Consider the following 15,045-nt stretch of genomic DNA (forward strand, 5'->3'; position numbering starts at 1 on the left):
AAGTTTTGGTTGATGGTTTTAATGAAACTTATGATTTGCAAAATCTAATGAACTTGAAAATTTTGGTGGCTTTTAAAAATTAAAATTTCACTTATTTTTATAAATATTACTTTTTTACAGGTGCAGGCCAAAGGGGAGTACCAGATGGGACAAGTAAAAACGAAGAGTAAAAAACTGTATATTGGATAATGAAGAAAAATTAAAAAAGTGATTCATTTATGGGCGTTTCATGTATTCTTCCAAGATCCTTACACTGAGATTAAAATTTGTTAGTATATAATTGGTACACCCTTGGGGGAACAATTAAAAAAAAGAATCTGTTCCATTTTTTTAGTTTTGTTTTTATTTAATATAAACTACAATGTCATGTAAATATTCTTTTGCTGCTTGGAACTGGGCTGGACTGTGAATTCATCTAGTATAAACGTTATAGTTATCTGTTGAAGCAGTAATCAAGCCATCCATTTGTTTTACTCAAATGTTTCAGCTACTATCTGTTTCTATGGTAATTGAGTGCAATGTTTTCACTTTTTTCTAATTTACTATCTACTCAAAATGCCATGTAAGCTGATGTATTTGATTCCTTTAGGGGTAAGTGTCCTGAACATAGACTAAATCTCTCCATCTTCACTACCTGCTACAAGGATCTCGCCTTCTTGTGTAATTTATGCACGTACATTCCAGCCCGCCTGAGTTGTCTCGTGACATGACTGAAGAAAATAAGTGGAGAACTGATGGAGGGTTGCACATTCCCAACCGCTGTTCCCCATTTGCCCCCACACTATTACTTACTACTAACTTTGAGGTTGAAATGACTTGACACACTTCACTTATTTTATGCATGGGGATTTCGCATCAAAATTGCAGTAACAATACAGTTCTGTTGATTAGCTTACTAATTCATCACATCCACTTATCTGATAGAGATTTTGTGACATTTTAAGTTCAAAGAACAAGAGGCCAAGTGGCCAAGAGATGGCTCTGGGCGTAGGTCCTGCCACGAACGAAGAATTCAACGCACACAGAAGAAGAAATGGAAATAAAGATGGTCACAATCACACAAACAGTACAATAGACATATAAAAATTGACAGTTAAAAAAACATAGAAACAAAAAAAAGGGACACTCACAATAACTAGCGGACGTTTCAATGGGTTGAGCCGCTATCTTCGGTTCCGAAGATGAACTGCTGCAGGCAGGGAAAATTCCTCCAGTGGTCCTCCTTGGTGAAGTAGTGGGGGTGGAAGAAGGGGGAAGGGATTGGGGGGATAGGGTTTGCTCTGGCGGTTAATGGGCAATATTTAGCCCATGCGCTTCAAATGCCTTTTCGGCCCAGATGTGGGCCATCTCCCTAGTTCTCACCTCTATGGTAGTTGCCCTCTCTGGCAGAACTTCGATGAAGGTTAGAGAAAAACATTTGTCAAAACAGCTGTTGTGTGAGGCAGTGTGAATGGGGATGGGTTCAAGAAAGGGGGGAGTTTTGCAAGAGTGTCTGTGGCTATTCATTCTGATGGATATGGGTGTGGTACATTCTCCTATTTAATACGAAGGGCAAAAATTACAAAACAGTCTGTAAACAACGTCGAAGGAAGTACAAGACGGAGTGGAGGAGGATCTATTGATGACTGGTGAGGTGGTGGGGCGTAGCAGGAGGCAGCACTTGGAAGGGGGTAAATGATATTGGTGGACGTAGAAGTAGTGGAGGGGAAAATCGGTAGGCATTTAAGTTTGGGGAGAAATGCCTACCGATTTTCCCCTCCACTACTTGTACGTCCACCAATATCATTTACCTCCTCCATTGCAATTTCTGCCCTGCTTTCTATGTCGGCCAATGCACCACCCACCTCAATCTTAGAATTAATAATCACCGCACCTCCTTCTGTCCATCATCCATCCCCCACGCATCTCTACCAGTACCTACACATTGTTTGTCGCACGACTCCGTCTTTAATCAATGCTTTAAAGTTTCAGTCATTGCCTTCCTCCCAATGACTCCACCCTCAATCTCCACACCCTTGAATTGGTGTGCATTTGGCACTTGCAAGCCAATAGCTTTCCGGGTTTGAACGTCGCATCCAAACGTCTCTTCCTAAACCCCTCCCCCATACACCTCTCTCCTCTTTTCCCTTTTCCAACACTCTCCTTTCCTCCCCATTCTTACAGAGGTTGAGAAAGGAGTAACTACTTCGAAAGCTTCCGAGTTTATTTTACTGTGTGAGTGTTTCTATGTTTATTTATATTGACTTTCACACATATATATATACTTCGCAATGTTCCTCAATGAGGTAAATAACATAAAAATATCCTAGGTTGGGCAGAAGTACTGAACATAAGTCTCTCTTTCAAGGCATTTACTTATGTGATTGGTGCTTAGCTGAAATATACGTACATTGAATGTGGACAGGTGGAGTAGAGTACGTAGAAAGGGTAAAAAAATAAATGAGTTGAATTGAAGGTATAAAATGCTTTGCAGGAAACAATTCCGGCATGAGAAAAGAGAATACAGGTGTATGGCAGTACGGTAAAGCATATTTGCTTCAGGGAAAAGGGTGGAATGTGTGGAATATTCCAACAAGTGGATAGCTAACAAAAAGAATTGTCACAAAGACACGAAAAGATGCAAAATCGTATCGTCATCAGAGCTACCTCTCACGCCCTGAAATTTACATACTGTCTGTAAAAAAAAAAAGCAAGACACCCGAGTTTGAGGAGCTCTATCATCTAAACGAGGTGATCAATTTCAATGCAATAAAAACCATATGAAAGAGGTTTTGGGTTAAAAGGTTTTGTTGATGCCCCCAAATAGAGCCTTTTTCATAACCAGGATATAACCCACCATCTCATTTTTCTCTGTTTCAACATCTGCTCACACCAATCTGTAACTCCAACATTTAACACCTCGTGTCAAAACACCATGACTCACTCCAATGGATGACATGTTGCATGCACACAAACAATGTTTTCAAGTCAGTAGCAGCAACTGTACTTGTTGCTATTTATTTATAATGTGAACCCTACAGATCCGCTGGCTGAAGGTAATTTTAACCGGCAGCTGGTTAGTAGCAGCTGCTCAACAGACTAGTGTGACCTTTGCTGTAGGAAGGGTAATGGCATAGTGGGTAGAGCCCTTTGCTATGGATGGAAGGCTTCCAAGTTAAAATCCTAGGTGAAGCCTTTGGACACCCCCAGAAACTAAATCCTCAAGGGGGAAAGTTGCCCAGGGAAAGGAACTGGACTTCCTACTCTGAATAAGTGAAATTCACATACTTGTGGCTAGGTTTAGGGTGAGATCTTTCCTCATGTGGAAAATACATATCCAAACCAACCATGGGGTGAATCACTGAGTGATTGAGTGTGCCTTACTCATTCGCAGGTCTCTTATTGGAGTGCTAAATTTGGTTCCTTTGTGAACCTCTTCCAGGTATTCTTTCTCTCTCTTCACTTTGTCTTTGTTTCCACTCAATGATTTCCATCCTTGTCCTTTATGGAATTACATTTTGCACTGCATTCCATCACATAGTTCTTCACTATTGCATGGGACCCTTCCATTTTCCCTTGAATTATCTTATTTTGCGCATTCTCTAATGGGTTTATCATCCATGCTTCTCTACCTTTTCTTGCCTTTTGACAAATCTGGTTCCTTATTCTCCTGTTGAAAGCCTTCCTCCTTCCTCATTTTTTGGATTCTTATGCTCTTCAATGAGGTATAGAACTTCACTCATGATCCATGGCTTTTTCTAATCAACTTTTTGTCTCCCTAGAACTTCTCTTCTGCCCCCTTGAAATCCTTTTCTAATGTTTTTCTGGCTATCCTCCTCCGATTTTTTTTCAGTCAAATCTACTTCTATTTTCCTCTTCACTGCTTTTTTTTCTGCGCAGGTTTTTCATGCCACCCTTCTTGTGTGGGCATTTTCCTGCAGTGAGATCAGATTATGAAGATGAAAAAATACATAGACGGTTTCTACCAAGATATAACATAAGTTATGAAGGAATTGTTGAATTTATGAAAATTCAACTGTTGACCAAGTAAAGTCACAGTCAAGGTCATGGGAGTGGTAAAAAGAAAGCATACCAACAAAAGTGTTGATTTTAAAAGGGTGCCCAAGTCAATGTCCTTATACCTTTATTATCCACTAATTGACCTCCAAGACTAATAAGGAGGTCAAATGTCATAGACTTAAACGTTGGGCCATCGTGACTACCAGTTTGTGGAACCATAGGTTTTTAAGAGTATCCAAGTCAGTTTTGTCATTGAGGTATGTTTTAAAACATCAGGGAAACCTTAGATCCCAACCAAACGTTTTTAAAGGTGACCAAGACCAAGTGAATGTCATAACACACATATCCACTGCCTTTTCCAACAAGCCTACCTGGCCCTCTTAGTCTCATGCCATAAGTTGATTATTTATTTCCTTAAACATCCTTTGGCATGGCTCTGTGCCCACACTCTTCCATTGCCTTTTCTCTTCCAAGAAGGTTGTAAGGAGGTCAAATGCCACAGAGGACTTTCATGGTAACTACATTATAATCCCATTGGTTTTAAAGATTTCAAAGCAAATGGCAATGCCCCTTGATGCCGCTTTTCATTCATTCGACCTCCATTGGTAATGCTCAAGTTAAGGGTTACGATGTTTTTCCCGTGAAAGTCCTAAAAAATGTTAACTAAAATATGAAACTAGCATCCCCTGCTAAAGATTTTAAAGGGTGATCAAGTAAGTGGCATAGTACATATATCCGCTCCGTCTTGGTGCTCATCATCAGGTCTGAATTTTGATTAATTTAATAAATCAAAATTGAAACGTTGGCCATTATGAAAGAATAATCTCATTGGGAATCCCAATAACAGTTTGCTCACATAATTTGCCAGGAAAGCATCATATCATATTTCATATCCATTTTGTTAAATTGTTAACTTCCTGTGGTCATAAGATGGTCAAAGTTCACAGAGGTATGGGCAGAAATATCCAGGCAATCAACTGAAAGGTTTTTACGGTTGCCCAAGACAGAGCATTAAACATATCCATCTCGTCAATTATTGACCTCCAAAGGACATATGCAACGCACCTACCTCTCCTTCCTTCTGAAAATTTTCCATTTCCTTGCACTGTCTTTTCTGACAGCCGAGTCCAAGTAATCATTAGCTCTCATCTCCAGTCGTCTGTTTAATATCTTCGGTATCCCTTTCACCTTGTGCGATATTAGGCTAATAGTACCGTCATCTCCACATTCTACAACTTTGTTCTTTTTTAGTGTTGGAATAAAGATCATTGTCACAAAATCCTCTGGCCAAAACCCTCCCTCATAGATCTTGCATACTTGTTTGAATAACCTTCTCTCACCATCCCAGCATAGATTATTCTGCAGCTCACACAGGATACTATGACCCCTTTATTTCTGCTGCTGCTGATGATAAGTCTCTGCAAGGATTTCGCCTGTTGATGACCCAGAGGACCTTGCCAACCTCGCTGCCGAGAACAACACAATAGATATATATCAAGATATTGTTGGCTAATTTAACAACTTTGACTTCCAGCATGGGTCAATGTTTATTTAAGTGTCATAAGCATTATTAGATAGCATTACTAGACCTAATTCAATAAAATATTGGCTCATTTTAATTAAAATAATTGCAGAAATATTTTTAAACTATTTTTTTCCATGCTACCGGAGACAGCACTCTTTGGCCTTTACATCAGGGTTTTTGATAACTTACAATCAAACGTTCACATACATCCACAGGCTTGATAAGAGTAACTTAACCAGGCGGGGACTCAAACCCATGACCTTAGGTTTGCCAGGTGAGGACTTAAACATCGCCAAGCAACAACTTCAATATAATCATCATACATTCCTTGGCTGGTCGGACGTCGAACGATTCAATGGTTTTCAAGTGGTGATACACAAGTGGTGGCACATGCTCTTAATTTTGGGAGTAATATCTTTCAGATTTGAATTAACTAAGCATTATTCTGAATCGTAAACCTGATGTGTTTGGTTTTATGGCGTGCTTTGTGAATGCAAGTGCAGATTTCATGCTGTTGTTCTCTTCAGTGGCGCAGCGAGGGGGGTGTTTTGGGGGATGAAACCCCCCCAAGAGATCAGAAATTATTAAGTTTAACCCATTTTAATTAATTGGATTGATATTAATAATAGAATAGCATACGGATTAATAAAATATCCCTCAGAAACCCGTAAAAATCGCCATTTTGAACCATTTATATCTTTAAAATTCCGCAATTTATTAATCTCGCACCCACCGCTTATCCTGGTGGGTATACCATACCCCCACACTCCCCGGTGTTAGTTGCACCTAAACCCCCTTAGTCTTGATTCCTAGCTGTGCCCCTAGTTCTCTTCATTGTATGAAATTCGTTTCGCTTATTTTTTTGCAATGACCAGTTACTGCAATGAAGCGTATCCATAGTGTCTTATTACACAAGAATCCTACTCGAAGGAGAAGGTAGGCTTATAGGGCTCGCAAATTTCAGACAACCTAAGCCCGAGACCTGAATTGAATTGATCAAATGATTTTCATTCATGCTCAATGGTGTTTCGAGAAATGCATAAAATAGGAATTTAATTGGTAACATATAGGCAATTTTGTGCTTGGGATGTTTGAGAACTCAAAAATTTGAGTCGAATCCAGTAGTTAGTACTCTACTTGAGTGCTTTTATTAGTATTAGGAATGTCGAGTAGAGTCGAGTAGTTTTGGTTGCAGAGCTGTCATGGCCAGTAAGATCAGAAATATACTGACAGGATGCACTATCGTAAAACTTATGTAATAATACCATTTTTAGAGACAATAAGACATTTTAAGTCTTTGGCCTGGGAGTTTCAGCTAGGTGTCTAAGTAGCAGTCAACCACAATAGTATTCGATGTGGGTACTGAATATCTTATTGTCCGCTGCGGCAGCCGACTGTCTTCCAACCAGGCGGCGTAATCTGAGTGGACCACTGCATCACGCATACTTTCTTATGTAATACTTTTGTACGCTACCATACTTTCTTTACTCAAACGCTGAGGGAATATGCATCAATTATTAGGATTTCTATTGAAAAAATGCAACTTTTAGGTTTTAAGGACAATGCTGGTTTTTCCCGGTATTTGACGTCACAAGTAGTGCCCTCTTTTGACCTTTTTGAGTAGATACTACATAGGACCATCGTTAATTTTTGTTTAATCCTTTGTTGGGTTTAGTTTCTATCTTGAACTAATAAAAAAAGATTCAATATGGTTAATTAAACAAAGTAAGAAATGGAGAAAAAAATTTTTGGTCTATAAAGCTAAAGCTACTTGGAAGTTCTATAGCTTGTCCACTTAAATTCCATGATCATTCAAGATCAATAGAATTCGTAGCTATAACTTTTAATAAAAATTCCCAATGTTCCCAATCTTGCAACTTTGGCAAGAAAGTACTTGTCTAGCCACACAAGTATGTTGCGAAAGACAATTTTCTGCCGGAGTACCTAGTTCTGTAACATGGAGGCATTGAAACCTGCTGCCTGAGCATGAAAAAAAATAGTTTCTCTGCATGAGAATTTGAAAGAATCAAATTTTACATGATTTATTTAAGTATGTAATCTTTATTACAATTATACAAATGCCTTAACTGAGGACTCTTCAGGGCAGTTTGGATACTTACATTAAGTAAATTGATGACATATTACTAGAGGTAATGTCATTTCAATTGTGCTTATGGAACTGTTTATGACAAATAAATTTTCATTTATGTCCTAGTTGAGATACAAATACCATCATCGTTCCTCATTTTCTTTTCCTTTTTATATGGAGCTATGCATTCAGGATAGAAAATTCACAAGGAAATTGGAAAAGCGAGAATGAGATGTTTGAGCATGCATGACTTGATACTCAACTCAAGATCAAAAAGTACTACTCCCACATCTCTATTATGTATGCTTCAAATCAATTTAATTGATATAAGGTACATTCATTCGTTTTTTTTATTACAAATGGAAATGGGAAAGGTTGAAATTATCTTTAAAAAATCAATGACTCGCTGAAGCGTTACTTTCCTTAATATTAATTGATGAACTACCAGCAGTACTGTGTAATAATGTTGATACATATGTATATTGTAACAGTATGGTGCGTAGTCAGGACGATGTGCTAGGGGGGTTGCATGACCAGGGATTACAGGGGGTTGTAATCATCCTCTGGGGAAAATGTGAAAATTTTAATCTCAAGAAATCGCATTTTATGCTATTCTGGAACTTAAAATAAAACAACTGATGGGTCGTCCGGAAACTGTTTCACTCAAATAAATGGGTGTGGTTGAATAAAGCTGTTTTATAGGTTAAAATTTTTATGCTAAAATCAAATGCTTTGGGGGGGGGGGCACGTCCCCCTGTGCCCTACCTCCCTGATTATACCACTGGAAATAGATATATTTTTATTTCATAGTGGTGTATTTGTTCTCTTTTGCATCCTTAATAATCTGACCCGGTGACATAACTAGGAATATGCTTTAGGGGCAATGGGGTGAGGGTGTCAGGGTGCGACCTACCTCAGGCCACAGTCATGCCATTTTTTAAAAATGACATGCCAGGAAATATATTATACATCATTTTGGCGCTTAAAGTTTAACTCAAGACACATGCAGTTAAATGTAAAAACTAGACTGGTTTTAAATATTTTTTGTTTTTCTGAGGCTTTGTTGGGGAATCTATTCCCCTCATCCCACACCCATGGTTATGCTACTCACCTGACCTATGTAACTCATTACTACTGGCCGTCCCTTACCCTTCTCCCAGTCGACCTGCCCTTCGATGATCGTCTTCATAGAGAGATTTTAGAACTGTTATATCCTTCATTTCTCGCCAGGCAAGCGCACACGGGAGGTGAAGCACGAGGACCACAATGGACGAGGAAGGAGCGAGGAGGATAGATGAGGTTCCTCCACTGTCCCTCCCAAAGAAGTATTAACACCATCACCACTAACACTTCCACAGAGACGTGTGAATTAGCGACGCCACTCAGCACCCTGGACTAGGAGGCAGCAAGGTGAAGTCCACCACGCCCTAATTCGCTCGTGTAGGAGGAAGAAGAAGATTTCCAGGAGCCTAATCTTGGGGCGGGCGATGCGGGCCCAGACATTAGCAAAGCCCCTCCGCGGCATCCACCGGGGAAGCCTGGCTTGGATGCAATGCCAATGGGCATGATGAACGTCTTCCTCCATGTGCTGGCAGAAGGAAACGGAGGAGAGAGGGTGGTCCGGGCGGTGGGGTTCGTGGTCCGCGGTGACGTCATGATGGTCTTCTCGGGCCACGCAGCCCCTGCTACAGAGGTACGATTTCCGTGGGCCAGACCCCAAGGCGAGGGTCCCATTTGAGACCCGTGGCTAGCCTCCATCAAGAGGTGAGTGAATCTTCCTTTGCGTAACATTAAAGAGTATTGCTGAAGCACTTTGAAGCCCAATGCTGATCCAATCTCACTGGATGATGGCTCTTAAGGTGTGTAAATGAAATTCGCGAGAAATCGGTAAGACAATTGGTCTATTTACAAATAAACTATTAATATTCATCAACCTACTATCACATTGAGATGTAAAATTCATAAATACTATCACATTCATTGGTGCCATCAGTTCTCAACTCGCCGCTCTTATTGCCAATTTGCTATGTAGTCTGCATTTACTAACTACACTGCGAACCGCCGCTATAGGCGTGTAGAAGAGGTTATTGAATCACCACCCTCGTGCAAAAAAGGGAAAAGTAAATATGGTGTGTGTTCAAAATATTTCACCGTTGAATCTTACCCAGCATTTATTAAGCCGGAGCTATCTTGAATGTTCGGAGGAAAAACGGAAACCTAAACCTATCTAACATCAATGGACACAGGAATATCAAGTCAGTCTACCTTCACCTACAAACCAAGGCCCTGTGATGTGAATGATCGGTTGAAGATACGCCCCAAATAGCTGCCCACGCTAGCACTTGCACGATTTGAATTTATATGGTCTCCAAGGAAGCGTCCAGTGCAAGCTGATATTCCTATGGCTTACATATTATTTCCCAGATTAAAATGTCCTTCGGGCAATTCCAATTCAACAGAAATTTGGTATTACTCTTATTAAAGAAATTAGCATTTGTAATTGTGATTTCATTCTAATTTTAATTTACCATAAGTGTTCACTGGCTACCCAGGAAAAAGTAAAATTAATTGTAACTAATATGCATTTTTTCCATTCATAAGGCTTTGGCGAGAATAATGACACTGCGAGGAAAATGGTGGAAAAAACCAAGGATCTAAGGAAAAAAGACAGGATGAATAGGACAGTGGAAAGATGAGCATCAACTTATTGCATATTTATGTAGCAATCTCCGCAACACTGCATATTTTGATATTTTGAAGTCAACCACCTAGTGCTCGATGCAACTCAAATGATCGAGTGCTTGCACATGCCCATAATTTATGTGGCTGATATTGTTTTCACATGCTTGTTTTTTTTTTTTAATTTAGAGAAATTGAGCAGGTTAAACTTTCAATTTCCATATCCTATTTTTTGATTATCATAATGAAAAATAGGACAGTGACCAGCACGTGTAAGCAAGGGTTTCATGCCAACAGTTTAACTCAGCTCCTTGCAGGTGGTAAAACCACATACGTGGCAATTACCTTTAGGACCATAGATACCTTTGACCAAATACTTTTAAGTTTGATCAAGATTTAATTTTATGTATGTGCTCACTAACTTGAATGATCTATAGTTATTCTTTCTTTGTGAACAGTAAAATTATTGAAATTAATTTTTGTCATTAATATTACTTTTCTTTGTATGAAAAATTGTTTATTACAAATTTTGTCCCTGGACAGTTGTTGGGCTTGAATTGAACAAGATTACACCAATGAAAAGAGTCCTCTGGGTCAGGGGCGCAGCCAGGAATCAAGGCTGAGGGGGTTTAGGTGCATATTTAAGTAAATGAAAGGTCGTAGCACTTTTCCACAAGAATTACTAACACCGGAGTGTATGGTGGTATGGAATACCCACCAGGATAAGCGGTAGGTGCGAGAGTGATAAATTGCGGAATTTTAATATGAATGGTTCAAAATGGTGAGTTTTACGGCTTACTGAGGGATATTTTATTAATCTTGACGCTATTCTATTAGTAATATCAATCCAACTACGTAAAATGGATTAAACTTAAATATTTCTCCGAGCTCTGGGCGGCGTTTCATCCCCCAAAACCCCCCCCTCGCTGCGCCACTGCTCTGGGTTATTTATCTATTTATTATAATTTGTGATGTGTCAGTTTGCTCTGTTTCTATAGAAATTCAGATATGTTGTGAAATGACACCTCATGTGATAGAGGATGGCATGGACCTTAATAGCTGTCATACACTCCTACCCATTATTAGTTCAGCTTTGTTGGGCTTGATATGATGGTACAACATAATGGCATGAATTAAATAAATCTTTTTGCACTGATCACTTCTTCATTGTGAAAATTTGTTACTCATAACAGGTGCATAGTGTCACCATTAGGTCAAATGAATCATATATATGCACCTGTAATACATCTCTCCGAGCACAGCGGTGCATTTCGGGCACTATCACAGTAAATAATATGACAACGCTGACTCTAAGTGGGAGGGAGAAGGGTGTCATCTGCTGCCTTGTGAAATCTATGCTTGTGCTTAGAAAGATGTCTTTCTGAGGTATTCACCTGCTAAGGACCATCCAGCTTGTTCAAAGACCGAACTAACTTACCAACTGATTTTTATTATTATTTTCCTATCCTATTGTTTTACCACTAATTAAGAGATATTATGAAAGAAACTCCAAAAAAAATGAAATCCTAGTCAGCTTGGACGTGTCATTGCTCTTCACAAACATTCCTTGTGACGAGGTGGCAAATGTCATCAAATACAGATTCCGAGAAAACATCACCAAGCTGGCAGAGATTTTCCTTAAGAGCTATTCTTCAGGTGGAGGAATAATTTTTATCAACAGAGGTCTGGAGCAGCGATGGGTTCCCCTCTCTCCCCAGCAATTGCAAACATATTTATGGAACACACAGAAGAAACAGCAATTCAGAACGCCGCCCACAAGCCTAAGATTTGCGTCAGATATATCGACGACACTTTTATAATTTGGATGCATGGCAAGGAAAAGCTTCAAGAATTTTATTCTTATTTGAACGGGATTAGCGACAACATAAAGTTTACTATGGAGGTGGAGGAAGACGGAAAACTTCCATTCTTGGACGTTCTCGTGGAAAAGAAGACAAATGGAACACTGGGGCATACAGTGCAGTGGTGCAGCGAGGGGGGGTTTCGGGGGATAAACCCCCCCCCCCCAGAGCTCAGAGAATTTTTAAAGTGTAATCCATTTTACTTAATTGGACTAATATTACTTATAGAATAACGTAAGGGTTACATAAATATCCTCAGAAGGCCGTAAAACGTACCATTTTGAACCATTTATCTTAGATTCTTTCGGGGGAGGGCCCCCGCACCTCCCGCTTCCCCTTGTGGGTATTCCATACCCCTAACTCCCCTGTATTGGTTGTGCCTAAATCCCCCCCCCAGCCTCAATTCCTAGCTGTGCCCCTGATGCAGTGTATCGAAATACAAATCGGTACCTGCACGCTTTATCTCACCATCACTCAGCCCAAATAAATGGAGTGGTCAACACCTTGATTCACCGCTCCTACACGATAAGTGACAAGAAAAACTTTGCCGAAGAGAGGCGGAAGCTAGAGGCCATTCTACGGGGAAATGGATTCGACGACAGAGTTATCTATCGCACATTTAATAAAGTCATTAAAAATAAAAAAAATAAAAAACAACACCGCAGAAGCCGCGAACTCATCCACAAATGACCTCAGCGACCAGAAGAAAGCCCTCCTGCCATACATTAAGGGGACGACTGACGTAATAGGAAATATCCTACGAAAATTCCAGATAAGGATAATCTTCTCGCCTCACATACGGATAAAGCATCTCCTAAATACCGCCAAGGATAGAACTCCACCACAAGTGGAAGGGGTCTACTAAATTCCTTGCCAGACCTGCGGGAAGAACTACATCGGCGAAACAGGCAGGTCAGTCAAAACACGCCTAGAGGAGCACGAGAGAACGATTCGACTGGGTCAGTCAACTAAGTCCGCGGTAGCCGAATACGCAGTGCTTGGCCACACAATCGACCTCAAAGAAGCCAAAATCTTTGCCAAAGTAATGGATTTTAAACAGAAACTCGTCAGAGATGCCATTGAAATATCCGAAGAAGAAAAGAACAATTTTAACAGGAACACCGTCATTAAAATTAGCCGTACTTGGCAACCCGCAGTGAGAAAAAACAATCAGCAACCCACTTCTCCAACCTCCTGCTCCCCTCCCCCCACCATCTGACACATATACCCAAGGCCGTAGCCAGAAAATATTTTCGGGGGGGGGGGGTTTATGGAATGGTAGACAAATATAAAATTATTTTATTAAGATACCTATTTCACGGATTCAACATTCTCTAATTGGGTTCCCCGAATTATATCGCTACGTTGCAGGGAGTTATTCTTCTTCCAGAAATTCATTACGACGCATTTTTTCAAATTTAATTATAACTGCCATGCATCACACCACGCTTGGATAGCAGCAAGGTCATTCGTAAGTTCATCTATATCTTTGCTGGAACGGATTTCTCTGTTAACTACAGCGTTGTCTGCAAATAATTGTAACTTACTGTTAACTACTTCGCCAATGTCGTTTATATAAAGAAGGAATAGGAGTGGGCCTATGACACTACCCTGAGGGACGCCAGAAATGACTCTAACCTCATTGGAGACTGCACCGTCTAATACTACTCTTTGGACGCGGTCGCTCATAAATTCTCTTATCCAGGAAATGACATCTTCGTCTAGACCATAAGATTTCAGTTTTATTATTAACTTTCCGTGGGGTACTTTATCAAATGCCTTTTTGAAATCAAGAAAAATCGCGTCTACTGGAATGTTATCTTCTCCGGAGGGTAAAATATCGTGTAACGGGGCACCTGCTCCCTAGTGAGCCACAATATAGTAATTAGTGATGAGCAGAACTGTGATTCTCCCTTAGCAGTGGTGCAGCGAGGGGGGTGGGGGTTTGGGGGATAAAAAAACCCCCAGAGCTCAGAGGAATTTTTAAGTTTAATCAATTTTACTTAATTGGATTGATATTACTAATAGAATAGTGTAATAAGAAATAAAGTATCCCTCAGAAAGCCGTAAAACTCACCATTTATCTTAAAATTCTGCAATTTACTAATCTCGCACCTACCGCTTATCCCAGTGGGTATTCCATACCCCCGTACACCCCGGTATTTGTCGCACCTTAACCCTCCCCCCAGCCTTGATTCCTAGCTGCGCCCCTGTCCCTTAAGTATATTAACTCTATGGATTCTCCATTCACTTCGTTACCTGTGACTGCTACTCATCAGTAACGGTGATTGCGATCACCGAGGAGAATCACTCTTAAAAGTAAGCGGTGATTTGTAGCTCTGTTATTCCTGCTACTTCGTCCAATTCCAATGAATAAGCTCTCCGGAGAATAAGCTCTCCGGCTCTGCGGCCGCAAAAGGAACGAATAAGCTTACTGAAAATAGGAATATTAGGCAAAATATTTTTTGAGGGAATAGTTCTGATTCTGAGTTTATATTACATTAATTAAGTAAATTTGATATGGTTGAGGAATTGATAAGGGGCAATCATTAAAATCCCGTCGGCATTTATTAACATATTTTATATTCAAACCGTTAGCTGTGTATTTCGTAAAGAATGTCTTACTCATCATAAAAGATGAATAAGACATCCTTAGTTATGCTGTTGGTAGCAGTGGTAGCAGCCGAAGCTACATTCAGCGTATTCACGGTATTTACAGTCGCAACGATTTCAAGCAGCGTCGCAGCAGTGATTTCGAGTATTCAGTGATTTAGTCACCGGCAGTGATCGGCTACTTCTCTTCAATCACAGGTAGCGATACATCGCTAATCACTTGGTAGCATCCTGTGCTTTCATCACCGAATCTAGTGATCCTATCTCAGTGATTTCGC

This window comes from Ischnura elegans, chromosome X, assembly GCF_921293095.1.
Source record: "Ischnura elegans chromosome X, ioIscEleg1.1, whole genome shotgun sequence".
NCBI lineage: Eukaryota > Metazoa > Arthropoda > Insecta > Odonata > Coenagrionidae > Ischnura > Ischnura elegans.